Consider the following 27,813-nt stretch of genomic DNA (forward strand, 5'->3'; position numbering starts at 1 on the left):
GAATGGGAGAGAGGGAGAGAAGGGGAAAAAATAGTGACCTTGTTGCTTTGTTTGAAGCTGAATTAAATTGACAAGAGCAGCTAATCTTTACCTAGGGCGATTAACAGAATTAAGGGCCATAACAAAGGCATCCAAGGTTTTAACATCAATGCAGGGGCTCAGGGATGTTTATGATGGAGGAATCTCTCCTTTGGTATTCAGGTATGATCCAGATATGTATTCTGGGCCAAGCCTTGTCCAAATGAAGCGTGGGTAATCCCATTAACACCCTGCCAAAGCAACATGTAAGGACACAAGGCCTTCACTGAATGTGCCTCTCTCTGCATCAGCCAGGAAGCCTACTCTCACCAGTGGCTCTAGCTGATTATTTTAGACTTATAAATCAGGGTTGAAGAAAGCCATAAATACACAGAGTTGTTGCTTTTTTTTTTTTTCACAAAATATATTTCCCTGGAGAAACATTTTGCCTTATTTTAAATCTTCTAAGACTATGATTCCACAGCAATTCTTTCTCCAAACCATCCAATGGTTTAGCAAAATAAGAGAAGTGCCTCATGGCAGAACTCCTGAGGAACGAAACGAGTAGTGTGAGAGATACTTGGATGGAAATTATTATTTTTCCTCACTTACTGGAACATTCTCTTCTTGATGCAATTAAAATCATGGGATCTAGTGTGAACAAATTAGAATGAATTAAAAGTGATATCAAAGATAAAAATTATATATATATGCATATATATGTGTGTGTGTATATACATATATATATATAATTATACTTAACATTTGCTAAGTATACTTTTCAATAACCAAAAGCAAGGATCATCAATTTTTTTCTTTTTTTGTAGAGGACCAGGGAGCAAACCTGAATGTAGATTTACTCTGCATCTGAATGCAGAGTTCCAAAGAATAGGAAGGAGAGATAAAAAAGCCTTCCTCAGTGATCAATGCAAAGAAATAAAGGGAAAACAATAGAATGGGAAAGACTAGAGATCTCTTCAAGAAAATTAGAGATACCAAGGGAACATTTCATGCAAAGATGGGCACAATAAAGGACAGAAATGGTATGGACCTAACGGAAGCTGAAGATACTAAGAGGTGGCAAGAATACACAGAAGAACTGTACAAAAAAGATCTTCATGACCCAGATAACCACGATGGTGTGATCATTCACCTGGAGGCAGACATCCTGGAGTGTGAAATCAAGTGGGCCTTAGGAAGAATTACTACAAACAAAGCTAGTGGGGGTGATGGAATTCCAGCTGAGCTATTTCAAATCCTAAATGATGATGCTGTGAAAGTGCTGCACTCAATATGCCAGCAAATTTGGAAAACTCAGCAGTGGCCACAGGACTGGAAAAGGTCAGTTAGTTTTCATTCCAATCCTAAAGAAAGGCAATGCCAAAGAATGCTCAAACTACCGCACAATTTCACTCATCTCACATGCTTGCAAACTAATGCTCAAAATTCTCCAACCCAGGCTTCAACAGTACATGAACTGTGAACTTCTGGATGTTCAAGCTGGATTTAGAAAAGAGGAAGCAGAGATCAAATTGCCAACATCCGTTAGATCATCAAGAAAGCAAGAGAATTCCAGAAAAATATCTATTTCTGCTTTATTGACCACTCCAAAGCCTTTGGCTGTATGGATAACAACAAAATGTGGAAAACTTTTAAAGATAAGGGAATACCAGACCACCTTACCTGCCTCCTAGAAATCTGTATGCAGGTCAAGAAGCAACAGTTAGAGCTGGACATGGAACAACAGACTGGCTCCAAATCAGAAAAGGAGTATGTCAAGGTTGTATATTGTTACCCTGATTATTTAACTTATATGCAGAGTACATCATGGGAAATGCCAGGCTGGATGAAGCACAAGCTGGAATCAAGATTGCCAGGAGAAATATCAATAACCTCAGATATGCAAATGACACCACCCTTATGGCAGAAAGCGAACAAGAAATAAAGAGCCTCTTGATGAAAGTGAAAGAGGAGAGTGAAATAGTTGGCTTAAAGCTCAACATTCAGAAAACTAAGATCATGGTGTCTGGACCGATCAATTTATGGCAAATAGATGGGGAAACAATGGAAACAGGGAAAGACTTTATTTTCTTGCGCTCCAAAATCACTGCGGAGGATGACTGCAGCTGTGAAATTAAAAGACACTTGCTTCTTAAAAGAAAAGCTATGATCAACCTAGACAGCACATTAAAAAGCAGAGACATTACTTTGCCAACAAAAGTCCATCTAGTCAAAACTATGGTTTTTCCAGTGGTCATGTATGGATGTGAGAGTTGGACTATAAAGAAAGCTGAGCACCAAAGAAAGATCCCATGCTGCTATGAAGACCCCATGTACCACAACTAGCACCTGATGCAGCCAAATAAATAATTAATAATAAATAAAACTGCATAAAAAATTGAGTGGTAAACAATATCAAAGGCTTTAGGAAAGGTCCACCTAGATAAGAAATAAAGAGAAGCCTTTCCATTGGTCAATAAGATGATTATCGGTTATAAGTTTCAATAGAGTGATGAGGGCAGGAGCCACATGCTAAAAGAATGCAAAGGAAAGTCATGAAATAGAGAATCTTCTAAGAAGTTTGGTGAAAAGAAACATATTTTATAGTAAACTTAGGAAAAGGCATGGCCTACAGAATACAAAAATCCTACAGGATTTTTATGATGATTAAATTAAACAACAAAGTGGACATACAGTACTCAATAAAAGCTATCTACCATGATTATTACCACAGCTACTAACAATACTACAGTTTTGTGGATGATAATCACTGAGTTGGGGAAATAGGAATATCACATGCTTTCTGGGTTTGGTGACTGTGTTGACTAAATGAAAATTTTGACATGTGACCTAAAGTGGTAAAAAATATTTATTTGAAATTAGGACATTACATTAGACATGATGGGCAAGGTAGATATACAGGTAACACGTTTTTAAGACAGAATTCTATTTTGTTGTCATGTTTGCTGCTAAATTGAGGTTTGATGACAAGTCTATTTGTAACTATTTTTAAAACTTGGAGCCGTTCTAAACTTGTTTGATGAAATCTGCCTTTATATTTGCATTACATTTCTATGCAACTTATCAGTTTAAATTACTGACCTACACAATCATATTCAATAAAATGCTGCCAGGAATGGGGAGAGTAACAGTGAGATAATCCATCCCCCTTGTAAAAAAAAGAAAAAAAAAAAAAGGCTGAATCAGAGAAAGCATCAGAGAAAAATCAGAAATGATAGCTTTCATTACTGGTCTTGAGTTCTGCTGGGCATGCATCTATATCCTATAACTTTAGCATCTGTGGCAGAAATCACTATTATAGATGTTCTTCTGTATGGAAGGAATGGAATCTAGAAAAGATCCAAAATGCACATTTCTGAGAGGGGCCCGGTACACTTAGTGAATAGGGAAAAACATCCTACAACCCACCTTAGGGACAATCATGCAGAAGTCTAGTTATTTCTACAGAGAAGAATCAGGCACCAAAACAATGAAGGCTCCATAGTCTGGGAAGAAAGGCTTAACGGAACACTTGCTTTCAAATAACTACTTTATTGTCAGTTCTGGTCACTGATGAGCTGTATAGTCTTGGGTTTACTACCCATAGAGCCTCAACATTTTTTAATCTTTGAGTATAAAACTGGTGTGCTGCTCTACAGTGACGCTTTGAGAACTTCAGGAGAGCTGAAAATAATAGCAGCTCGCTAGGTCTACACTTTGCATATATCCTATAAAAATAAGAAAGAACAATAAGAGGAGCAAATGAAGCTACATAAACCCTGCAATCTCAGCATAACTAAACCACAGAGGATTGTCAAACTTTATAATAACCGGAGAAATAAAACTCGTCAAATCTTGTGATCTCTCACGCACACTCCTACCAAAAGCTGAACAAGTTTGAAAAAAACTATAAGAAAATGAGGAGATGGAAGGTAAAGGTACATAAAGAGTTCTCAAAAGCACAGCCAAAAAGAGAAAGTTGACCTTAAGTGTGAAAGTACTTTAAAAATGTCTATTGACAAATATAATTACTGATGACAAGAAGGATGCTGAAAAGTACACATGATTTCACATGGCAGCTTTTGAAAGGCATGGCTTCAGGGAGAGGAACAACAAAAGGAAAGGGAGATGACTCCCTTGACTAATAGAAAAGGAGAAAAGAAACAAATTGGAAAAGTTTAGAGTTTTGGAAGAGAACAAGCAAAACAAAAAGACTTAACAAAAAATAAAAGACATGGTCCATATTCCTCACCTCTCTCCCTCTCTCCCATTCTCTTTCTCTCTTTCTCTCTCTCTCACATACACACACACACACACACACACACACTCCACTAAAGAAATGGACTTTAGAATTGGCAGAAGAGGGCAGCATTGAATTAGAAATCTAAATATTATCAAATCTTTAAAAAAAATCCATGGGAAACAAGAATCTATTAAAAATTATAATATGGATCAGAAAGGAAGAGTCAACTCAATTAAGCTGATGTAAATTCTCCCCCCAAAAATAATCATAAAGTAGAAATAACTTACAAGAAATCACTGCAGACTTAATTACATATAAATGAGCAAGCCTTTGGAAATATGAAAAATCACCTTGAATCAGAAATTCAAAAGGCAGAAACAAAAATATAAGAAAAAAAAGAAAGGACAGTTCATCAAACCAATGAAATAAAATGATTAAAATAAGCAAAATTATTTCAGAAATTATGACTAAATTGCAAGATTCTCAGGGAAAAATAGATTCAAATGAAAGTTTAATAAATGGTATGGAATAAAGTTAGGAAATATCCAAGATAATGTAAATGAGATACATCAAGAAGGAAGAAAGACAGAAAAAAACTGTTAGTAATGGGAAACAGGCAAAGAAGAAAGAACATACATATAATTGGATGGCCAGAGCAAGAAAACCAAAGTAATTTAGTGTATCGAATATTTTAAAACTGTAATTCAATACTATTTCCAGAAACAAAGGAAAACTTAAATCTACATCTTGAAAGGACCCATAAAAGTATTGGGAAAGTAAACATGGATGATCAACACTGAGATGGTAATATAAAACTATTATACTTCAAAGATAAAAGAAAAATCCTTATGGTTTCAAGAATACACACACGTCTTACACTGATAATACAGACACACTTCACACACTGATAACAAAGAATATATTATACCTTCTTCTACACTACTTGTGGGTCGTCAAAAAACTGATCTAATATTAAGTTACAAAGAAAATAGTAATATGCTTCATAAAATAGAAATATAACTTACTGTCTGATTACTATGCAAAAAACCCTTGAGCACTTAAATATCACCGAGAAAATAAAAAATTCCAAACTCCCTTCCACCTGTAATTGAAAACTACCTCATGTAAAAGGAAAGTACACACTGAAAATGCAGAATCTAAAAACTTAATGATAATGAAAACACTGATTATAAGAATCTACAGATACACTTAAAGCAATGATTTTCAGAAAGTGAATAGCCAAAAATACTCTCATAAATAAAAATGAAACCATGAAAGTTAAAAACTTAAATATTCAGCTCAACAAAAATATAAACAATGTATAAGAAACCAGACTAAAAGAAAGCACAAGAGAAAATAACACAGATATAAACAGAAGTTACTAAAGTACAGAATGGCAAAGCACAGAGAGAAACCACTCTTGCACAGGTGCATGGGAAAGGCTGACAGTTGAAGCATGCTATCCCATGCTGGAGACTCCAACCTAAACACAAGGCAATGCTAAAAAATTTACAGATGGAGTACATTATGTATAACAATAAACCCTAAACTCAGTTCAAGACCTAAATGGACTGACTAAACCCCTCAATGGCTTGCCAGAAGAAATATATGCTCATTTCTAGGCAAAAATATTATTTACATCAGCCTCAACTGATCTATACACAATGTCTGCCATTCAATCAAAAATGACAAGATGCTAAAAAGCAGAAAATGCACCCACTGCTAAGAGAGAAGGCAATCAGCAGAATAATGCTCAAAGGTAAACCAGATGTTGGAAACATCAGAGAGGGAATCAAACATAAATATAATTAACATGCTAACGGCTCCAGTAAATTGGTAAGCAGCATTCATAAAAAATAAAAGCATGGGTCATTTTGGAAGAAATAAGCTATAGGAAATATTCATTCCTAGATGAGTCCTAGGAAGAACAATTGGTAATAGCACTCTTGAAGAGCACGCTTGTTGGACTCACTGGTAGACCGGCACAGCTGAGGAAATAATCAGTTAAGGTGGAGGATAAGTCATCAGCAATGACCCAACGGAAACATAAGCAGGAAAAAGAATGGAAGTGCGGAAACACAAAACAGAGTACCCTAGAGTTGTGAGACAATATCAAGTCATGTCAGTAACAGGAAAAGGAGACCTAATATATCCAAATTCTGGTTTTTTGTTTTTCCTAAAAAACCCTCACAATATATACATACTGTTTGAGCAATAAAATGAGGAGGGGGGTGGGGGGAGGTTCAGGATGGTGAACACGTGTACACCCGTGGCGGATTCATGTTGATGTATGGCAAAACCAATACAATGTTGTAAAGTAATTCGCCTCCAATTAAAATAAATAAATAAATATATATATTGAAAAAATAAATCAATTAAAATAAAAACATTAGGAAATGTTGCAAAGACTCAGAAGTCAACATAAAGTGGCTTCCAATGGCCAAATCTAGGAAATTTTAGGGAACAAAATGATGACAGTAATCAGTTATAACCCATAGATTAAAATAAGACTCTGTGGCTTTATACTGATATATACTGATATTTATATAAATGTACGTTTATACATTTATATGTTGATATGAACAAATAAATAAGACAGCTTTTCTTTATAGCATAATTCCAACTAAGTCATGTAGAAGAAATTGTGGAAATAGAAAGTCATCATTTGAGACACATCACAGTAAAAATTGTTTCAGGCAAAATTGATTAGTGAATGCTAAAATTAGTGGGTGGAAGTATGATGGGAAACAGGATATTTATATTATCTCAAAATATCACCACACAATATACTTACAACTGGAAAAAAATAATAAGTACAGTGAAGAAACCAAGCATATGTCCCCTTAAAGTGATGTTAACATTATCAGTAATGTCACAAATCAACAAGTGTTTCTTGATATGTTTTAAAAAGAACAAAATATCAATTTTTCAGTATTTCTGCAAAAAATTAAAATCAGAAAGAAATCATGTAGAGACAGCAGACAAACTTCCACTGAGGATCAGGCTATGAAATAAACAGCCAGTGCTTCTCAAACGTGCTGAGGTCATGAAAAACAAAGCAAGATTAAGGAACTGTCCCAAATTCCAGGAGACACTAAGCAAAAGCATAATAACTAAATCCAGTGTGATACCTTGTATGGAATATTAGACCAAAAGAAATGGTATTAGTGGGAAATTGATGATATTCAAATAAGGTCTATAGATTAGATAACAGTAGTATATGTGTAGTATTGTATCAGTCCTACTAAGATATAACTGTTGGGGATTCTGGGCAAAGAATATTTGAAAAGTCGTTTTGCAACTTTACTGTAAGCCTAAAATTAAAAACCAATACAATATTGTAAAGTAATTAACCTCCAATTAAAATAAATAGTTATATTTAATAAATAAATTAAATAAGTTGTTAAAATTTGTTAAGTAAAAAAATTAATAAGTACAGTGACAAAATACTAGGCTGCTGCCAGTGCTCATACTTCTCAATGGACTTTTCAAGGCACAAATGTAACCACTTCCCTCCTTGTTCAAAACCTTCTGAGCCTCTGGCCTTCCTTACCTGGTCCCTGATGGCCTCATCAAACTTAGCCCTTGTTCTTCACAACACCTATCCTAGATTTCCACCATCTCCAACTCTTCAAATGCACGGAGCTCCCTCAAGTCTATGGAGGTTCAGGAGCCTCCTTCTCTGAACCCACAAGACCTAGTGTATCAGATATACACAGCATACTTTTTAACACCTCTCCTAAATGATGAAATTATTTTCAGTTGAAATTGCATAAGAATTCATAATATTATAATTGTTATTTTCCTAATGTGTTCACTGGTTTAAAAACAATGCACAATTTTAAAAGACCAGATGCCAATTTCAAAGGTTTGTACACAATCTTTAAAGATTTCATGTAGAAATTAAAATCTCTTCTTACCTGTAATAAAACTCTTACTGTTTTTGTTTTCAATTTTGAATCAAATAAGAGGTCACTTGGCAGGAAATAACTTGTCCTGTCATCCTCCCAACCATTGTGCTTATTTGGAATCTATTGATTAAATTCAGGAATACATTGTATTACAGAGGGTGGAGACAACATCAGGGGAGAAGGCACCTATACTCTTATGAACTGACCGTGGGAACCAGTGAGTGCAGTCAGGTGTGTGTTAGGGGATGGAGGAGTTGGGGGTGGTGAGTTGACAGTATAACTGAGAGTTCTCTGAATTAACTTACAGACAGAGTGAAATATTTCCTAAAGGAAAAGCATCAAAAATGTGCCAATTTCTTGTTTATGTATATATTATTTAAACTAGACCGTAATATCAGCAATTTCTTAGAATTTACACCAAGAAATTATTTTGGAAAGGAGGAGAATTTTATTGCTGACATTGCCTAGAATTTATTATCACATGGAGATATTAAAAAAAGAAATCTAACTTTTAGTTACTTTTGTTATTATCTTTAATTTCCCCACAATGCATCCCCTCACTGGCTGCTCCTCCCATCTTACCTGTGGAATGCACTGCAGAACACCCTGTTTCCTTTTTCCCTTACATCTGTCACCCTGCTTTATAATAGTTTATTGATGTATCTATATCATATAGGATATTTTGAGCTTTAGAAGGCAGAAAGGCCTTATTTACTCATCTCTATATCCCCAACATATAGACGCACAATTAGATTCTTAATAACTGTTTGCTGGAAGAATGATTCAATGAATACATGCATATAAGAAATGGGCCAAGATCCAAACATACATGCCCATGACAAAAGTAGAAACTTCCAACTTTAACACTGCTCAAATTCTTAAGGCTTTACAGATGGAGCCTGTGTGGACTTCTGATAATGTGGAGGAGGTGGTCCCAGTCCAAGGCTGTGCTTTCTTATCTGTACAGCACAAACACCGCTGGCGTATAAGGAGGTGTCAGACAATGATAGGTTTGTGTCCCATCTCTGCCACTTAATGGCAGCATTTGAAATACCTGTAAACTTGTTTGGCTTCACTAAGCCTCAGCTTCCTCATCAGTAACAATGGGTGTAATTCCTACAGGACAGGGTTCTTTGTTGTCAGATCCCTGGCATAGAGTCTGGTTATGATGGTACCATCCCATTCCCTTTTCCCTGTAAAGTGACGCTTCAAAACACTCCCAATTCATTCATAAAACCAAAAAGACGTCTTATATGTGCCATAAGATTTCCTTTAAGATAAGAAACATATGCTACAGTTTCAGGATGTAGTGGTTGTAAATAATTTTCATCAACTACAAGATTCAGTCCCGGAACACCAGGCTTCCCCTGACGATATCAGGAGCATCCAGGGTGCCTGGAGGCTGGCTGACAGAGGAACTGGAGATCTTATCCTAAACCCTGCTGGAGGCCTGCATGATGCCAATAGAAGGCCACGGAGTCCCAAAGCCAGAATTACCAGCCTCATGTTTGTTCCTTTCGATAGATACTTAATTGGTGTCTGTTAATCAGCCTGACTGGCTTCCAATAATCACAATGTATTTTCCAACTTGACAGGACATGCTTAGAGGAAGAGAAAAAGAGAGCACACAGGGGGGTAAGTGTAGCAATGCATAGATAATCAACATTTTTAATTGAATTTCAGGTTTGAACTTAAGCCTTTCATCGGAGATTCTATATTGGGTCTATCCCAAGCAGAATAATTCTACTCCTTTTCCCATTATTTTAAATTGGCCAGCAAACAAAAGAAAACTGTGATGTCTGAGCACATATGTTTCTTGGGTAAATTAACCGAAGTGATGGAAGCAATAGTTTAATCCAATGCTACCTATTAGAACATTTTGTAACGCTGAAAATGTTCTGCTCTGCATTGTTCTGTTCTGTGTTATGTAATGTGGTAGCTATCAGCCACATGTTGTTACTGGGCACTTGAAATGTGCATAGTGAAGGTGAGGAGCTGAATTTTTATTTTAATTAATTAATTTAATTTTAAATAATGTAAATATAAATAGCCACATATGGCTAGTGACTACTGTAATAGACAGTGAAGATAAGAGACCACAATAAAAGCAAACTCTATTGAATATCATCATACTCTCAGAGTACTGGTGTTGGGGCTGCATTGCTATGAGGCCTGCCTGACTCCAAGCTACACACTCTCCTGAAGGGTTCTGTCTAGTTTGTGCTCCTCCAAGGTATCTTTAAATTGCTCCCTCTGACTCCTAGCTATTATTCACTGATGTCTACTTCATAAGCTGCCCTCTGCCTAGTTTTCTAAGGCCTTTGTATCTGGTTTGTCTCATTGTTTTCTGCCCTGCATGCATTTCCCTTCAGGAAATAGCTTTCTAGTTTTCTTTGGAAAGCTGTCTCTTTTCTTCCCCAACACAAGATTCAGTGGATTGGGTACAATTGACTCTATCCTGGGACTCTAGGATTGCACACTGTGAGTGAGCCAAGCAAAGCATTTTGTCCCTCTGACCTCAGTAACTGGTGCAGAGATTGACACATGGAATAAACCTATCCAGTGAGACAATCATGGAATCACTTGCTGGGGTCATTATAAAAGTGAAGCTCCCTTTCCATTGGGATTGCGAATTAACAGAATGGAAATATGAAGTGTTGGTGGTCATTAATCATCATGAGAGAAGAGGATGCAATAAAATTGGAGAAGGACATTCTTGATGCTACCTTAAAACACCTGGATCCAGGTAACACCTAAAGATATGTACACCTAAAGATATTATCACAACAAACTGTGGAAAATTCTTAAACAGGTGGGAATACCAGACCACCTGACCTGCCTCTTGAGAAACCTGTATGCAGGTCAGGAAGCAACAGTTAGAACTGGACATGGAACAACAGACTGGTTCCAAATAGGGAAAGGAGTACATCAAGGCTGTATATTGTCACCCTGCTTATTTAACTTATATGCAGAGTACATCATGAGAAACGCTGGGCTGGATGAATCACAAGCTGGAATCAAGATTGCTGGGAGAAATATCAATAACCTCAGATATGCAGATGGCACCACCCTTGTGGCAGAAAGTGAAGAACTAAAGAGCCTCTTGATGAAAGTGAAAGAGGAGAGTGAAATAGTTGGCTTAAAGCTCAACATTCAGAAAACAGAGATCATGGCATCTGGTCCCATTACTTGATGGCAAATAGATGGGGAAACAGTGGAAAGAGAAAAAGACTATTTTCTTGGGCTCCAAAATCACTGCAGATGGTGACTGCTGCCATGAAATTAAAAGACATGTGCTCCTTAGAAGAAAAGTTATGACCAACTTAGACAGTATATTATAAAGCAGAGACATTACTTTGTCAACAAAGGTCTATCTAGTCAAAGCTATGGTTTTTCCAGTAGTCATGTGAGAGTTGGACTATAAAGAAAGTTGAGCACTGAAGAGTTGATTCTTTTGAACTGTGGTGTGGATAAGACTCTTGAGAGTCCCTTGGACTGCAAGGAGATCCAATCAGTCCATCCTAAAGGAAATCTGTCCTGAATATTCATTGGAAGGACTGAAAGCTGAAGCTGAAGCTGAAACTCCAATACTTTGGCCACCTGATATGAAGAACTGACTCATTTGAGAAGACCCTGATGCTGGGGAAGATTGAAGGTGGGAGGAGAAGCGGATGACAGAGGATGAGATGCTTGGATGGCATCACTGACTCAATGGACATGAGTCTGAGTAAATTCCAGGAGTTGGTGATGGACACGGAGGCCTGGCGTGCTGCAGTCCATGGGGTCTCAAAGAGCTGGACACGACTGAGTGACTGAACTGAACTGAGCTGAAAGATACGTACACTAATAAATTTTTTTCTCTCCTTTCCTTCCATCTTCCATCTTTCCCTTTCTTTTTTCTTTTTTTAACTTAAGCAAGTTGGAGTTGGGATTGCAGAACGTTCAAATAAAAAGGATTCTAAGATACAACTTACTGAATCAACTTTCTAAAAATTTGACCTCTTCCCACATCTCCTTTATCTTCACAGTGCTACTATAAATGTAGCTTCTAGTGGAAGCCAGCACATCTCTCCACCTCCCTTCTCTATGTCTTTGCTTCTGCTGTCTTTTCCATGCCCATCATTAACACTTTCTTTTGTTATTTTCTCCAAATAAACTTCTGAGTTCATTATCCAGGTCAAAGCCCCTTTCCCTCTGATTTCTAGCTCACCTTCTCTCCCTCCTATGAGCTCTTGCACACCACTTAAGCCACATTTACTCTCCTGCACTCACTGTACTCTACGAGTTTGTTTTTTGCACCAGCAAGACTCAGAGCCTCCTTGAGGGCATACACTGCATTGAATCCATTTTCAGCTCTTGCAAATAACCTCTCTCAGGACCCAGTGCAGTGTGGGTGTGTTTGCATGAGTGTCTGTGTATATGAATACTGGCAGACACTGTGAGAGGCAGCCTTGACAGGAAAACCATTAAAATTTGGCTTGAGTGCAGAAGCTCCATAGATCAGATCAGATCAGATCAGTCGCTCAGTTGCGTCCGACTCTTTGCGACCCCATGAATCGCAGCACGCCAGGCCTCCCAGTCCATCACTAACTCCCGGAGTTCACCCAGACTCACGTCCATCGAGTCAGTGATGCCATCCAGCCATCTCATCCTCTGTCGTCCCCTTCTCCTCTTGCCCCCAATTCCTCCCAGCATCAGGGTCTTTTCCAATGAGTCAACTCTTCACATGAGGTGGCCAAAGTACTGGAGTTTCAGCTTTAGCATCAGTCCTTCCAAAGAAATCCCAGGGCTGATCTCCTTCAGAATGGACTGGTTGGATCTCCTTGCAGTCCAAGGGACTCTCAAGAGTCTTCTCCAACACCACAGTTCAAAAGCATCAATTCTTCGGCGCTCAGCCTTCTTCACAGTCCAACTCTCACATCCATACATGACCACAGGAAAAACCATAGCCTTGACTAGACGGAACTTTGTGGGCAAAGTCATGTCTCTGCTTTTGAATATGCTATCTAGGTTGGTCATAACTTTCCTTCCAAGGAGTAAGTGTCTTTTAATTTCATGGCTGCAGTCACCATCTGTAGTGATTTTGGAGCCCAGAAAAATAAAGTCTGACACTGTTTCCACTGTTTCCCCATCTATTTCCCATGAAGTGATGGGACGGATGCCATGATCTTCGTTTTCTGAATGTTGAGCTTTAAGCCAACTTTTTCACTCTCCACTTTCACTTTCATCAAGAGGCTTTTTAGTTCCTCTTCACTTTCTGCCATAAGGATGGCGGGAAAAAGAGACTCCACTCCTGGAGGGTGCCCACAAGGTCTCACGTGCACTGGGATCAAGCACAATGCAATACCTCTAAGGGAACCAGGGCTAGACCTACCTAGGGGCCTTAGAGGTTTCCTGGGTTGGGGGGCAGGGGTTGGCTGTAGCCTGCTATGAGGCAAGAACAGAGGCCCCAGGGAATACTGATTGGTATCAGTTCAGTTCAGTTGCTAAGTTACGTCTGACTCTTTGCGACCCCATGAACTGCAGCACGCCAGGCCTCCCTGTCCATCACCAACTCCTGGAGTTCACAAAAACTCATGTCTATCGAGTTGGTGATGCCATCCAGCCATCTCATCCTCTGTCATCCCCTTCTCCTCCTGCCCTCAATCCCTCCCAGCATCAGGGTCTTTTCCAATGAGTCAACTCTTAGCATGAGGTGGCCAGAGTACTGGAGTTTCAGTTTTAGCATTAGCCTTCCAATGAACACCCAGGACTGATCTCCTTTAGGATGGACTGGTTGGAACTCCTTGCAGTCCAAGGGACTCTCAAGAGTCTTCTCCAACACCACAGTTCAAAAGCGTCAATTCTTCAGCGCTCAGCTTTCTTCACAGTCCAACTCTCACATCATTACATGACCACTGGAAAAACCATAGCCTTGACTAGAGGGACCCTTGTTGGCAAAGTAATGTCTCTGCACTTTAATATGCTATCTAGGTTGGTCATAATTTTCCTTCCAAGGAGTAGGCGTCTTTTAATTTCATGGCTGCAATCACCATCGGTGGTGATTTTGGAGCCAAAAAAGATAAAGTCAGCCACTGTTTCCATTGTTTCCCCATCTACTTGCCATGAAGTGATGGGATCAGATGCCATGATTTTAGTTTTCTGAATGTTGAGCTTTAAGCCAACTTTTTCACTCTCCTCTTTCACTTTCATCAAGAAGCTTTTCAGTTCCTCTTCACTTTCTGCCATAATGGTGGTGTCATCTGCATATCTGAGGTTATTGACATTTCTCCCAGCAATCTTGATTCCAGTTTGTGCTTCTTCCAGCCCAGCATTTCTCATGATGTACTTTGCATATAAGTTAAATAAGCAGGGTGACAATATACAGCCTTGACGTACTCCTTTTCCTATTAGGAGCCAGTCTGTTATTTCATGTCCAGTTCTAACTGTTGCTTCCTGACCTGCATACAGGTTTCTCAAGAGGCAGGTCAGGTGGTCTTGTATTCCCATCTCTTTCAGAATCTTCCACAGTTTATTGTGATCCACACAGTCAAAGGCTTTGGCATAGTCAATAAAGCAGATATAGATGTTTTTCTGGAACTCTCTTGCTTTTTTGATGATCTAGCAGATTTTGGCAATTTGATTTGTGGTTCCTCTGCCTTTTCTAAAACCAGCTTGAACATCAGGAAGTTCACGGTTCATGTATTGCTGAAGCCTGGCTTGGAGAATTTTGAGCATTACTTTACTAGCGTGTGAGATGAGTGTGATTGTGCAGTAGTTTGAGCATTCTTTGGCATTGCCTTTTTTTGGGATTGGAATGAAAACTGACCTTTTCCAGTCCTGTGGCCACTGCTGAGTTTTCCAAATTTGCTGGCATATTGAGTGCAGCACTTTCATAGCATCATCTTTCAGGATTTGAAATAGCTCAACTGGAATTCTATCACCTCCACTAGCTTTGTTTGTAGTAATACTTTCTAAGGCTCACTTGATTTCATACTCCAGGATGTCTCGCTGTAGGTGAGTGATCACACCCTCCTGATTATCTGGGTCATGAAGCTCTTTTTTGTACAGTTCTTCTGTGTATTCTTGCCACCTCTTCTTAATATCTTCTGCTTCTGTTAGGTCCATACCATTTCTGTCCTTTATCGAGCCCATCTTTGCATGAAATATTTCCTCGGTATCTCTAATTTTCTTGAAGAGATCTCTGGTCTTTCCCATTCTGTTGTTTTCCTCTAGTTCTTTGCATTGATTGCTGAGGAAGGCTTTCTTATCTCTTCTTGCTATTCTTTGGAATTCTGCATTCAGATGCTTATATCTTTCCTTTTCTCCTTTGCTTTTCACTTGTCTTCTTTTCACAGCTATTTGTAAAGGCCTCCTCAGACAGCCATTTTGCTTTTTTGCATTTCTTTTCCATGAGGATGGTCTTGATCCCTGTCTCCTGTACAATGTCACAAACCTCTGTCCATAGTTCATCAGGCACTCTGTCTATCAGATCTAGTCCCTTAAATCTATTTCTCACTTTCACTGTATAATCATAAGGGATTTGATTTAGGTCATACCTGAATGGTCTAGTGGTTTTCCCTACTTTCTTCAATTTTAGTCTGAATTTGGCAATAAGGAGTTCATGATCTGAGCCACAGTCAGCTCCTGGTCTTGTTTTTGCTGACTTGTTTTTGTATATAGCATCTCCATCTTTGGCTGCAAAGAATATAATCAATCTGATTTTGGTGTTGACCATCTGGCGATGTCCATGTGTAGAGTCTTTTCTTGTGTTGTTGGAAAGGGTGTTTGCTATGACCAGTGTGTTCTCTTAGCAAAACTCTATTAGCCTTTGCCCTGCTTCATTCCATACTCCAAGGCCAAATTTGCCTGTTACTCCAGGTGTTTCTCGACTTCCTACTTTTGCATTCCAGTGCCCTATAATGAAAAGGACATCTTTTTTGGGTGTTAGTTCTAAAAGGTCTTGGAGGTCTTCATAGAACCGTTCAACTTCAGCTTCTTCAGCATTACTGGTCAGGGCATAGGCTTGGATTACTGTGATACTGAATGGTTAGCCTTGGAAACGAACAGAGATCATTCTGTCGTTTTTGAGATTGCATCCAAGTACTGCATTTTGGACTCTTGTTGACCATGATGGCTACTCCATTTCTTCTACGGGATTCCTGCCCACAGTAGTAGATATAATGGTTATCTGACTTAAATTCACCCATTCCAGTCCATTTTAGTTCGCTGATTCCTAGAACGTCGACATTCACTCTTGCCATCTGATGTTTGACCACTTCCAATTTGCCTTGATTCATGGACCTGACATTCCAGGTTCCTATGCAATATTGCTCTTTACAGCATCGGACCTTACTTCTATCACCAGTCCCATCCACAACTGGGTGGTGTTGTTGCTTTGGCTCTATTCCTTCATTCTTTCTTGAGTTATATTTCTCCACTGATCTCCAGTAGCATATTGGGCACCTACAAACCTGGGGGGTTCCTCTTTCAGTATCCTATCATTTTGCCTTTTCATACTGTTCATGGGGTTCCCAAGGCAAGAATACTGAAGTGGTTTGCCATTCCCTTCTCCAGTGGACCACATTCTGTCAGACCTCTCCACCATGACCCGTCTGTCTTGGGTGGCCCCACACGGCATGGCTTAGTTTCATTGAGTTAGACAAGGCTGTGGTCCATGTGATCAGATTGGCTAGTTTTCTGTGATTATGATTTCAGTGTGTCTACCCTCTGATGCCCTCTCGCAACACCTTCCATCTTACTTTGGTTTCTCTTACCTTGGACAAGGGGTATCTCCTCAGGCCGCCCCTCCTGACCGTAATGAGGAGTAGCTCCTCTCAGCCCTCCTGCACCCGCGCAGCCACGGTTCCTTGGATGTGGCGTTGCTCCTCTCGGCCACCTCCCCTGACCTCGGGCATGGAGTAGCTCCTCTCAGCCGCCGCCCCTGACCTTGGACGTGGGGTAGCTCCTCTAGGCCACTCCTGCGCCGTCGCAGCCTGGCACTCTCGGTCGCCGCCCCTGACCTTGGGTGAGGGGTAGCTCCTCTTAGCCGCGCTCTGGCGTGGTCCCTCGCAGCCGGCACGCTTCTGATTGGTATAAGTTCTCCTGAAGGTCCCCATTTTGGCCCCAAGACCTGGCTGCACCCAACAGCTTGCGGGTTCCAGTGCTGGAAAGCCTCAGGCCAAAACCCAGCAAGACAGGAACACAGTTCCACAGGTGGAGGATAAACAGAATGTTACTAAACACCAATGGATCTCTGAAGAAATCAAAGAGGAAATAAAAAATAGGTAGAAACAAATAACAAGTGGAGACACAAAATGATCCTAAACCTATAGACAAAGCAAAAGAAGTTCTAAGAGGGAAATGTACAGAAATACAAGATTACTTCAGGAAACAAGAAAATATCAAGTAGACAGCCTTATCTTACACCTAAGGCAACTAGGGAAAGAAGAACAAACAAAACCCTTAGAAGGAAGGAAATCATAAAGATCAAAGCAGAGATAAATAGGGATGAAGAAAGCAACAGAAAAGATGAATGAAACTAAAACGTTCTCTGACATGTTTAGCCAGACTCATCAGATAAAAAAGAGGGCAAAGCTCAAATCAATAAAATTAGAAATGATAAAGTAATTACAACAAATACCACAGAAATACAAGGGATAATAAGAGACTAATACAAGTAACTATACACCAATAAAATGGACAACCTGGAAGAAAGAGACAAAATCTGTGAAAGGTACAGGAAGATTGGACCAGAAAGAAATAGAAAATATGGACAAATCAATCACAAGTAATGAAATTGAAACTGTGATTTAAAAACTTTCAACAAACGAAAGTCCAGGACCAGATGACTTTACAGGTGAAATCTATCTACCAGTTAGAGGAGAGTTAACACTATCCTTCTGAAACTAAAAAAAAATTTGCACAAGAAGGAACACCCCCCAACATTATCACCCAACATTCACCACTATCACCCCAACATTAAAAGCAAAGATACCACAAAAAAGAAAATCACAGTATCACCAATGAATATATATGCAAAAATCCTCCACAAAATACTAGCAAACTAAATTCAGCAACACATTAAAAAGATCATACACCATGATCAATTTTGATTTATCCCAGGGATGAAAGCATTCTTTGATATATGTAAATCAATGTGATACACCACATGAACACACTGAAGAATAAAAACCATATAATCTTTGCAAAATAATTATCTAGATGGAAACCTACTGTATAGCACAGGGAGCTCAGCTTGGTGCTCTGTGGCCTAGATGAATGGGATGGGGGCTAACAGGAAGGAGCTTCAAGGAGGGGATATATGTATGTAGAGCTGATTCACTTCATTGTGCAGCAGAAACTAACACAACTTTGTAAAGGAACTACACTCCAATCAAAAAAATAAAATAAAAAATAACTAAAAAAACCCCTATGATCATCTCAATAAATGTAGAAAAAAACTTTTGACAAAAATCAACATGCATTTATGGTGAGAACTCTCCAGAAAGTAGGCATAGAGGGAACTGACCTCAATATAATAAAGCCTATATATGATAAACCACAGCAAACATCATTCACAATGGTGAAAGACTGAAAGCATTTATTTTAAGGTGAAAAACAAGATGTCCACTCTCACCTCTTAGTGAGACATAGTTTTGGAAATTCTAGCCACAACCATCAGTGAAGAAAAAGAAATAAAAGGAATCCAAATTTGAAAAGAAGTAAAACTTCTTTTACTTGTTTGTAAATGTCATTGTCTGCAGATGGCATGATACTGTACATAAAAAATCCCAAAGATGCTACCAGAAAATTACTAGAGCTCATCAATGAATTTGGTAAAGTTGAAGGATACAAAGTTAATGCACAGAAATCTTGTGTATTCCTTCCTATACACTAACAACAAAAGATCAGAAAGATAAACTAAGGAAACAATCACATTTACCGCTACATCAAAAAGAATAAAATACCTAGGAATAACCTTACCTAAGGAGGCAAAAGACCTGTACCCAGAAAACTATAAGGTACTAATGAAAGAAATCAAAGATGACACAAACAGATGGAGAGATATACTATATTCTTGAACTAGAAGAATCAATACTATGAAAATCATGAGATGACCCAAAGCAATCTACAGATTCAGTGTAATCCCTCTCACAGTATCAAAGGCATTTTTCACAGAATTAGAAGAAAAAATTTTACAGTTTGTATGAAAACACAGATGACCCTGAATAGCCAAAGCAATTTTGAGAAAGAAAAGCAGAGCTAAAGGAATCAGGCTCCCTGAATATATACAAAACTATAGTCATCTGAACAGTATGCCACTGGCACAAAAACAGAAGTAGAAATCAGTGGAACAGGATATAAATCCAGAGATAAACCCACGCACCTATGGTCAATTGATTTGTGACAAAGAAAGAATATACAACGGAGAGAAGACAGTTTATTCAATAAGTGGTGTTGGGAAAACTAGAGAGCTACATGTGAAAGAATGAAATTGGAATACTCCCTAACACCATACACAAAAATAAACAGAGGAAAATACAGGCAGAACACTTTGTGACATAAAGTTTTTTTTTTACCTACTTCCTACAGTAATAAAAATAAAAGCAAAAAAATGAAACCTAATGAAATTCAAAAGCTTTTGCACAGCAAAGAAATCATAAACAAAACAAAAAGACAACCCACAGAATGGGAGAAAATATTACAAATGAACTAACTGACAAGGGATTAATCTTCAAAATACACAAACAGTTCAAGCAGCTCAATTAAAAAAAAACAACAATAAGAAAAATGGGCAGAGATCTAAATAGACATTTCTCTAAGGAAGACATACAGATGGGAAAAGATACTCAACATTAGAGAAATGCAAATCAAAACTACAATGAGGTGTCACCTCACACCAGTCAGAATGGCTATCATCAGAAAGTCTACAAATAAATGCTGGAGAGAGAGTGGAGAAAAGGGAACCCTCCTACACTGTTGGTGGGAATGTAATTTGGTATAGCCACTATGGAGAACAATACGGAGGTTCCTTAAAAACACTAAAAACAGAGCTACCATATGATCCTGCAGTCCTATTCCTGGGTATGTGCTCAGAGAAAACCATAATTTGTAAAAATACATGCACTTCACTGTTCACTTGAAGCACTATTATAAAAGCCAGGACATGGAAGCAACCTAAGTGTTCACCGACAGAGGAATGAATAAAAATGTGGTACATACAGACAATGGCATACTATTCAGCAATAAAAAAGAACTAAATAATGTCATTTGCAGCAACATGGATGGACCTAGAAATTGTACTGAATGAAGTAAGTCAGACAGAGAAACACAAATATCATGTGACTTACATGTTGAATCTAAAAAAAAAAATGGTACAAATGAATTTATTTAATACCAAACAGAAATAGAGTCATAGGTGTAGAACACAAACTTACGGTTACTGGGGGAAAGGATAAATTGGGATATTAGGACTGACATATACATGTTACTATATATAAAATAGGTAATTAATAAGGACCTATTACTCTAGCTCAGGGAACTCTACTGAATTCTCTGCAATAACCTATATGGGAGAAGAATCTTAAAAAGTGGAAATCTGTATAACTCTATAGCAGAAACTAACATTGTAAATCAACCATACTCCAATGAAAATGTAAAAAGCAAACAAAAAAGAAGGCCCCAAAATTCACTAAAAATGTATATGAACCACCCTTGGCTTATTTTATATTTTTGTGGTAATTTCATTCACACTCTCAATCTAGGGTAGTGTGGGTTGTTCGTGGTTTATGTCTTTATCCAGGTATAAAGTTGCAAAAAATGGAGAGGATTAATTATAGCTGAGATGCAAGGGGTGGACTGTGAAAGGCCATAGAAACAAAAGTTTAGGAGACAGTTCATTTGTCTCCTAATGATATTATCATCCAACAAGAATGTGTTTACAAAAAGACCACTCAATGCCTCCAAATAAAGTCAATGGGGGATATAAGACAAAGTAAAAAGTTCTGTTTCTGTGCTCAGACCACCCCAACCAGCTTAAGTCTAAAAGCTAACATTTCTAACATAATAGTGAACAAGACATGACAATATATAATGAACTCTGTGGGGCTGATCAGTGGTTTAGATTTTAAGAGATGTGGGAGAACAATGAGGTTTGCAGGAGTTACTGAAATTGTCTTAGAGAAGGTAGAACTTAGGCTGGATTTTGAAGAACATATAATAGTCAAATAAACAGAGAAGAGATTTAACTGAGCATAAAAAGAACATTTAAAGAAGCAAAATGTTGTTGGCTTTTAAATTGACTAAGAGGGATTCGGAGGTCTGCTTTTTTATGGTTCTGACTGAGAACCATAAACTGACTTTTAAACGTCTTAAGCAATCAGAGGCAGGGCCTCCCAGTTTGGATGTGCAGATTGTGCATGCATATCCAAGAAGGCTCCATTCACAGGGTAAGCATCATAGGCGTGCATGTATTACATTTCCTTGCAGATGGGAGTAAAGCACCTTGCTCTCACAAAATTACTATGCTAATGAGCGAGTGCTAGAAGTAGACCTCTTAAGGGAAGAATGTCTTTTTTTATTCTTACAAAATCACCCTATGGGTGATCGGAAGCTTGAGATTGAGAGGTAGGGAGAACACATCCTTTATGGTCAGAATTCATGAATTCTCCTGTCTCTGAATTCATCCAGCAAGGTCTCAGGAGACCCTTAGGGTAAAAGGAATGACATCAGTTCTCAGGTTGTTTTATTGGGTTGGCCAAAAAGTTTGGGTTTAAGACATTATGGAAAAACCCAAATGGACTTTTTGGCCAACCCAAAAAGTGAGGCCCTATTTCACCTGAGGGATTTTACATGTCTCTCTTGAAATATCAGGTCACAAAATAATCAGAAAAAGTCAAAGCAAAAGAGAAGTTTGGGTCAGATGGTTGGTATAGAGAATCAGTTCAGTTCAGTTCATTTCAGTCACTCAGTCATGTCTGACTTTTTGTGACCCCATGGACTGCAGCACGCCAGGCTTCCCTGTCCATCACCAACTCCTGGAGCTTACTCAAACTCATGTCCATTGAGTCGGTGATGCAATCCAACCACCTCATGCTCCGTCACCTGCTTCTCCTCCTGCCTTCAATCTTCCCCAGCATCAGAATCTTTTCCAATGAGTCAGTTCTTCACATCAAGTGGCCAAAGTATGAAAGTTTCAGCTTCAGCATCAGTCCTTTCAGTGAATATGCAGGATTGATTACCTTTAAGATTGACTGGTTTGATCTCCTTGCAGTCCAAGGGACTCTCAAGAGTCTTCTTCAACACCACAGTTCAAAAGCATCAATTCTTCGGTGCTCAGCTTTCTTTACAGTCTAACTCTCAGACATACATGACTACTGGGAAAACCATAGTTTTGACTAGATAGACTTGTGTTGGCAAAGTAATGTCTCTGCTTTTTAATATGCTGTCTAGGTTGGTCATAGCTTTTCTTCCAAGGAGCAAGCATCTTTTAATTTCATGGCTGCAGTCTCCATCTGCAGTGATTTTGGAGCCCAAGAAAATAAAGTCTGACACTGTTTCCATTGTTTCCCCATCTATTTGCCATGAAGTAATGAGACCAGATGCTATGATCTTAGTTTTCTGAATGTTGAGTTTTAAGCCAACTTTTCCACTATCCCCTTTCACTCACATCAGAACTCTTTAGTTCTTTTTTGCTTTCTGCCACAAGGGTGGTATCATCTGCATATCTGAGGTTATTGATATTTCTCCCAGCAATCTTGATTCCAGCTTGTGCTTCATCCGGCCCAGCATTTCACATGCTATATATACTGCATATACTTTAAATAGCAGGGTGACAATATACAACCTTGGCATATTCCTTTCCATATTTGGAACCAGTCTGTTGTTCCATGTTCAGTTCTAAGTGTTGCTTCTTGATCTGCATACGGATTTCTCAGGAGGCAAGTAAGGTGGCCTGGTATTTCCATCTCTTTAAGAATTTTCCACAATTTGTTAGGATCCATACAGTCAAAGGCTTTGGCATAGTCAATAAAGCAGAAGTAGATGTTTTTCATGAACTCTCTTGATTTTTCAATGATCCAATGGATGTTGGCAATTTGATCTCTTGTTCCTCTGCCTTTTCTAAATCCAGCTTGAACATCTGGAAGTTCATGGTTCACATACTGTTGAAGCCTGGCTTGGAGGATTTTGAGCATTACTTTGCTAGTGTGTGAAATGAGTGTAATTGTCTGGTAGTTTGAACATTCTTTGGCATTGCCTTTCTTCAGGATTGGAATGAAAACTGACCTTTTCCAGTCCTGTGGCCACTTCTGAGTTTTCCAAATTTGCTGGCATATTGAGTGCAGCACTCTCACAGCATCATCTTTTAGGATTTGAAATAGCTCAACTGGAATTCCATCACCTCCACTAGCTTTGTCGTAGTGATGCTTCCTAAGGCCCACTTGACTTCACATTCCAGGATGTCTGGCTCTAGGTGAGTGATCACACCATCATGGTTATCTGGGTCATGAAGATCTTTTTTGTATAGTTCTTTCATAATTCTTTTTTGTATAGGAGAAAGGAGCAGTGACCACACAGTAGACTGACTCAGACTTGCCTGTGAGTATCCAGGAGTCTCTGTGGAGGGTGAGTTGGTGGTGGCCTGCTGCAGGGTCTGGGGCACTGAGTGTGGCATGGAAACTTCTGAAGGAGGTCACCACTGTCTTCATTACCTCCACCATAGGTTGGCCTCAGGTCAAACAACAGGGGGGGAACACAGCTCTTCAATGGAAAATTGGATTAAAGATTTACTGTGCACAGCCCCGCCCATCAGAGCAAGACCCAGTTTTCCCCTTAATCAGTCTCTCCCATTGGGTAATTTCCATATGCCTCTTATCCTTATCTAGCAGATGGCAAATAGAATGAAATCCACAATCACAGAAAACTAATCAAACTGATCACATGTACCACAGCCTTGTCTAACTCAATGAAACCATAAGCCATGACCTGTAAGGGGCACCCAAGACAGATGGGTCATGGTGGAGAGTTCTGACAAAACGTGGCCCACTGGAGAAGGGAATGGCAGACCACTTCAGTATTCTTGCCTTGAGAACCCCTTGAACAGTATGAAAAGGTATAGAGAATAAGTACTACAAATGTTCTCTGTGAAGAAAATCTACTGTGCATTGGTGGAGAATCAACTGACCTGGACCTTGAATGAGCACTAAATGTTTGTCATTATTTACAGGTGGTAAGAGAATTTCCATACAAGAGACGGTGCAGAAGCAGGAAAAATAATCCGAAGAGACAGCATATGGAATGTGGGAAATATTTCTCCTCTAAAGCATATGAAATTGACTTCTAGCTTCTGGTATGACATGTAAAGAATTTGGAAGTTACCCCACTCAACCTCTCAACAAGAAAAAAGCTACTAAAGTGAAAAATCAACACTTCTTGAGTCATCAGAGAATTGAAGTCATAGAATAAATCATTGCCCTGAAAACTGGAGAGAGAGGTAGATACATAGAATCAAAGTTCACTTAGAGCAGAAGTCCAGGAATAGAAATTGTCAATGAACCCAGTTATGGTAGGAATACTTAGAGTGTAACTCAAAAATTTCTATAAATTCAGTGTAGATTAGTATGAGAGACAAAGTCTTAAGTGGGGAGGGGAATGACCATGTACTTCTGTTGACTTTTATCTCCAGGACCTCCACTAGGTTCTCAGGATGTACATTGGAGAAACATTCTCTTGTGTTTCTGATGGGAGTGAGTGGGTATGAGGAGTAAAGAAATAACCATTTTGAAATACTCCCAGAATATTTTGTTCTGCTTATTCTGTTCAACCTAATAAGGGAGTTCATCCTCAGAATGGGAGAAGATATTAGGAAATGAAGCAACAGACAAAGAGTTAATTTCCAAAATATACAAACAGCTCATGCAATTCAATATCAAAAAAACAAAAACCTAATCAAAATATGGGCAAAAGACCTAAACAGATATTTCTCCAAAGATGACAAAAGATTGGCCAACAAACACATGAAAAGATGCACAATATCACTAATTCACTAGAGAAATGCAAATCAAAACTACAATGAGGTATCACTTCATACTGATCAGAATGGCCATCATCATGAAATATGGAAACAATAAATGCTGGAGAGGTTGTGGAGCAAAGGGAACCCTCTTGCACTGTTGATGGGAATGTAAATTGATACAGCCTCTATGGAGAACAGTATGGGGGTTCCTTAAAAAACTAAAAATAGAACTACCATATGTCCCAACAATCCCACTACTGGGCATATACCCAAAAAAAAAACATAATTCAAAAGAAACATGAACCCCAGTGTTCATTGCAGCACTATTTACAATATCCAGGACATGTGCTGTGTGCTGTGCTAAATCACTTCAGTCACATCTGACTCTTTGCAACCCTATGGACTATAGCCTGCCAGGCTCCTCTCCCATAGGGATTCTCCAGGCAAGAATACTGGAGTGAATTGCCATGCCCTCCCCCAGGGGATCTTCCCAATCCAGGGATTGAACCCTTGTCTCTTACATCTCCTGCATTAGCAGGTGGGTAGGTTCTTTTCTGCTAGCACCACCAGAGAAGCCCAGCCAGGACATGGAAGCAACCTAAATGCCCATCAACAGAAGGATGCATAAACAAGATGTGGTACATATATACAATGGAATATCACTCAGCCATAAAAAGGAACAAAATTGGTTCATATGTAGAGACCACAGATGGAACCTGAGACTCTCATACAAGGCAAAAATAAACACCATATTTTAACACATATATTGTGATCCACAGTCAAAAGGTTTGGAATAGTCAATAAAGCAGAAATAGATGTTATTCTGGAACTCGCTTGCTTTTTTGATGATTCAGCAGATGTTGGCAATTTGATCTATTTCTGCTATATTGACTATGCCAAAGCCTTTGCCTGTGTGGATCACAATAAACTGTGGAAAATTCTGAAAGAGATGGGAATACCAGACCACCTGACCTACTTCTTGAGAAATCTGTATGCAGGTCAGGAAGCAACAGTTAGAACTGAACATGGAACAGACTAGTTCCAAATAGGGAAAGGAATACGCCAAGGTTGTATATTGTCACTCTGCTTATTTAACTTATATGCAGAGTACATCATGTGGAATGCTGGGCTGGATGAAGCACAAGCTGGAATCAAGATTGCCAGGAGAAATATCAATAACCCCAGATATGCAGATGGCACCACCCTTGTGGCAGAAAGCGAAGAAGAACTAAAAAGCCCCTTGATGAAAATGAAAGAGGAGAGTGAAAAAGTTGGCTTAAAGCTCAACATTCAGAAAACGAAGATCATGGCATCTGGTTCCATCACTTCATGACAAATAGATGGAGAAACAGTGGAAACAGTGGCAGACTTTATTTTCTTGGGCTCCAAAATCACTGCAGATGGTGACTGCAGCCATGAAATTAAAAGACGCTTGCTCCTTAGAAGAAAAGCTATGACCAACCTAGACAGCATATTAAAAAGCAGAGACATTACTTTGCCAACAAAAGCCCATCTAGTCAAGGCTATGGTTTTTCTTGTAGTCACGTATGGATTTGAGAGTTGGACTATAAAGAAAGCTGAGTGCTGAGGAATTGATGCTTTTGAACTGTGGTATTAGAGAAGACTCTTGAGAGTCCCTTGGATTGCAAAGAGATCCAACCAGTCCATCCTAAAGGAGATCAGTCCTGAATATTCACTGGAAGGACTGATATTGAAGCTGAAACTCCAATACTTTGGTGACCTGATGTGAAGAGCTGAATCATTTGAAAAGACCGTGATGCTGGGAAAGATCAAAGGCGAGAGGAGAAGGGGACGACAGAGGATGAGATGGTTAGATGGCATCACCAACTCAATGGACATGAGTTTGAGTAAACTCCGGGAGTTGGTGATAGACCTTGAGGCCTGGCGTGCTGCAGTCCATGGGGTGGCAAAGAATTGGATGCGACTGAGTGACTAAACTGACTTATTGACTGAGGGGAACCCAGAGGAATTAGAGAAGGCAAAAATAAGAATAAAAGAGAATAAATTAGTCTCTAATACCTACAGCTACAACAAGCAGCAAATACAGCCTAAATTCTAGCCAGATAAACACAGAAACTCACAGCAAAGGCATATTTACCTCACTTTCTTTAACCCAATATATCACATCTAATTATAAACAAAAAATTACAAGGCATGTGAAGAGGCAAAAACACAGCTTTAAGAGACAAAGCAGGCATTGGAGCCAGATTCAACTATGGCAGAAATTTAGAATTCTCAGACCAGGAATTTAAAGTACTTTTGATTAACATACTACAGTTCTAATGGAATAGGTGGACAACAGAGCAAATGGATAATATAAACAGAAATATGGAAACCCTAAGAAAAAATTAAGAGGAATGTACGAATTCAAAAACATTGTCATAAAAATTAAGAATGTCTTTGAAGGATTCATCTGTAGACTGGACATGCTGAAGGAAGAATCAGTGAACTAGAAGATATATCCACAGAAATCTTCCAAACTGAAGGTAGAGAGAAAACGCAATTTATTAAAATGTGTGGGATGCAGCAAAAGCAGCGCTTGGAGGGAAACTCATAGCACTGAATGCACAGATTAGAGAAGAAGAAAGACCAAAATCAGTATCTGAAGCTTCCGCCTTCAGAAA

At 38.9% G+C, this 27,813-nt stretch overlaps 1 protein-coding gene and 1 long non-coding RNA gene across 6 annotated transcripts in view; one reads left to right on the forward strand and one right to left on the reverse strand.

Moving 5' to 3' along the window:
* LOC147342865 (uncharacterized) overlaps positions 1-24,947 on the forward strand; it is a 135,415-nt gene extending 110,468 nt beyond the window's left edge. For 2 of the 4 annotated variants that reach the window (XR_015156784.1, XR_015156783.1), the window contains 2 exons: positions 23,707-23,751; positions 24,380-24,947. This is a non-coding gene — a long non-coding RNA (uncharacterized LOC147342865). Of the gene's footprint in view, positions 1-23,420; positions 23,627-23,706; positions 23,752-24,379 lie in introns of all 4 variants that reach the window. The other 2 variants (XR_015156785.1, XR_015156782.1) reach the window with 2 other exon arrangements.
* Positions 1-27,813, reverse strand: part of LRMDA (leucine rich melanocyte differentiation associated) — a 1,316,517-nt gene that overhangs the window by 20,894 nt on the left and 1,267,810 nt on the right. The window lies entirely within an intron of this gene.

The sequence above is a fragment of the Bos grunniens genome, chromosome 28 (assembly GCF_055505025.1).
Source record: "Bos grunniens cultivar Pamir isolate PY7600 chromosome 28, Bosgru_T2T1.0, whole genome shotgun sequence".
Taxonomy (NCBI): Eukaryota; Metazoa; Chordata; class Mammalia; order Artiodactyla; family Bovidae; genus Bos; species Bos grunniens.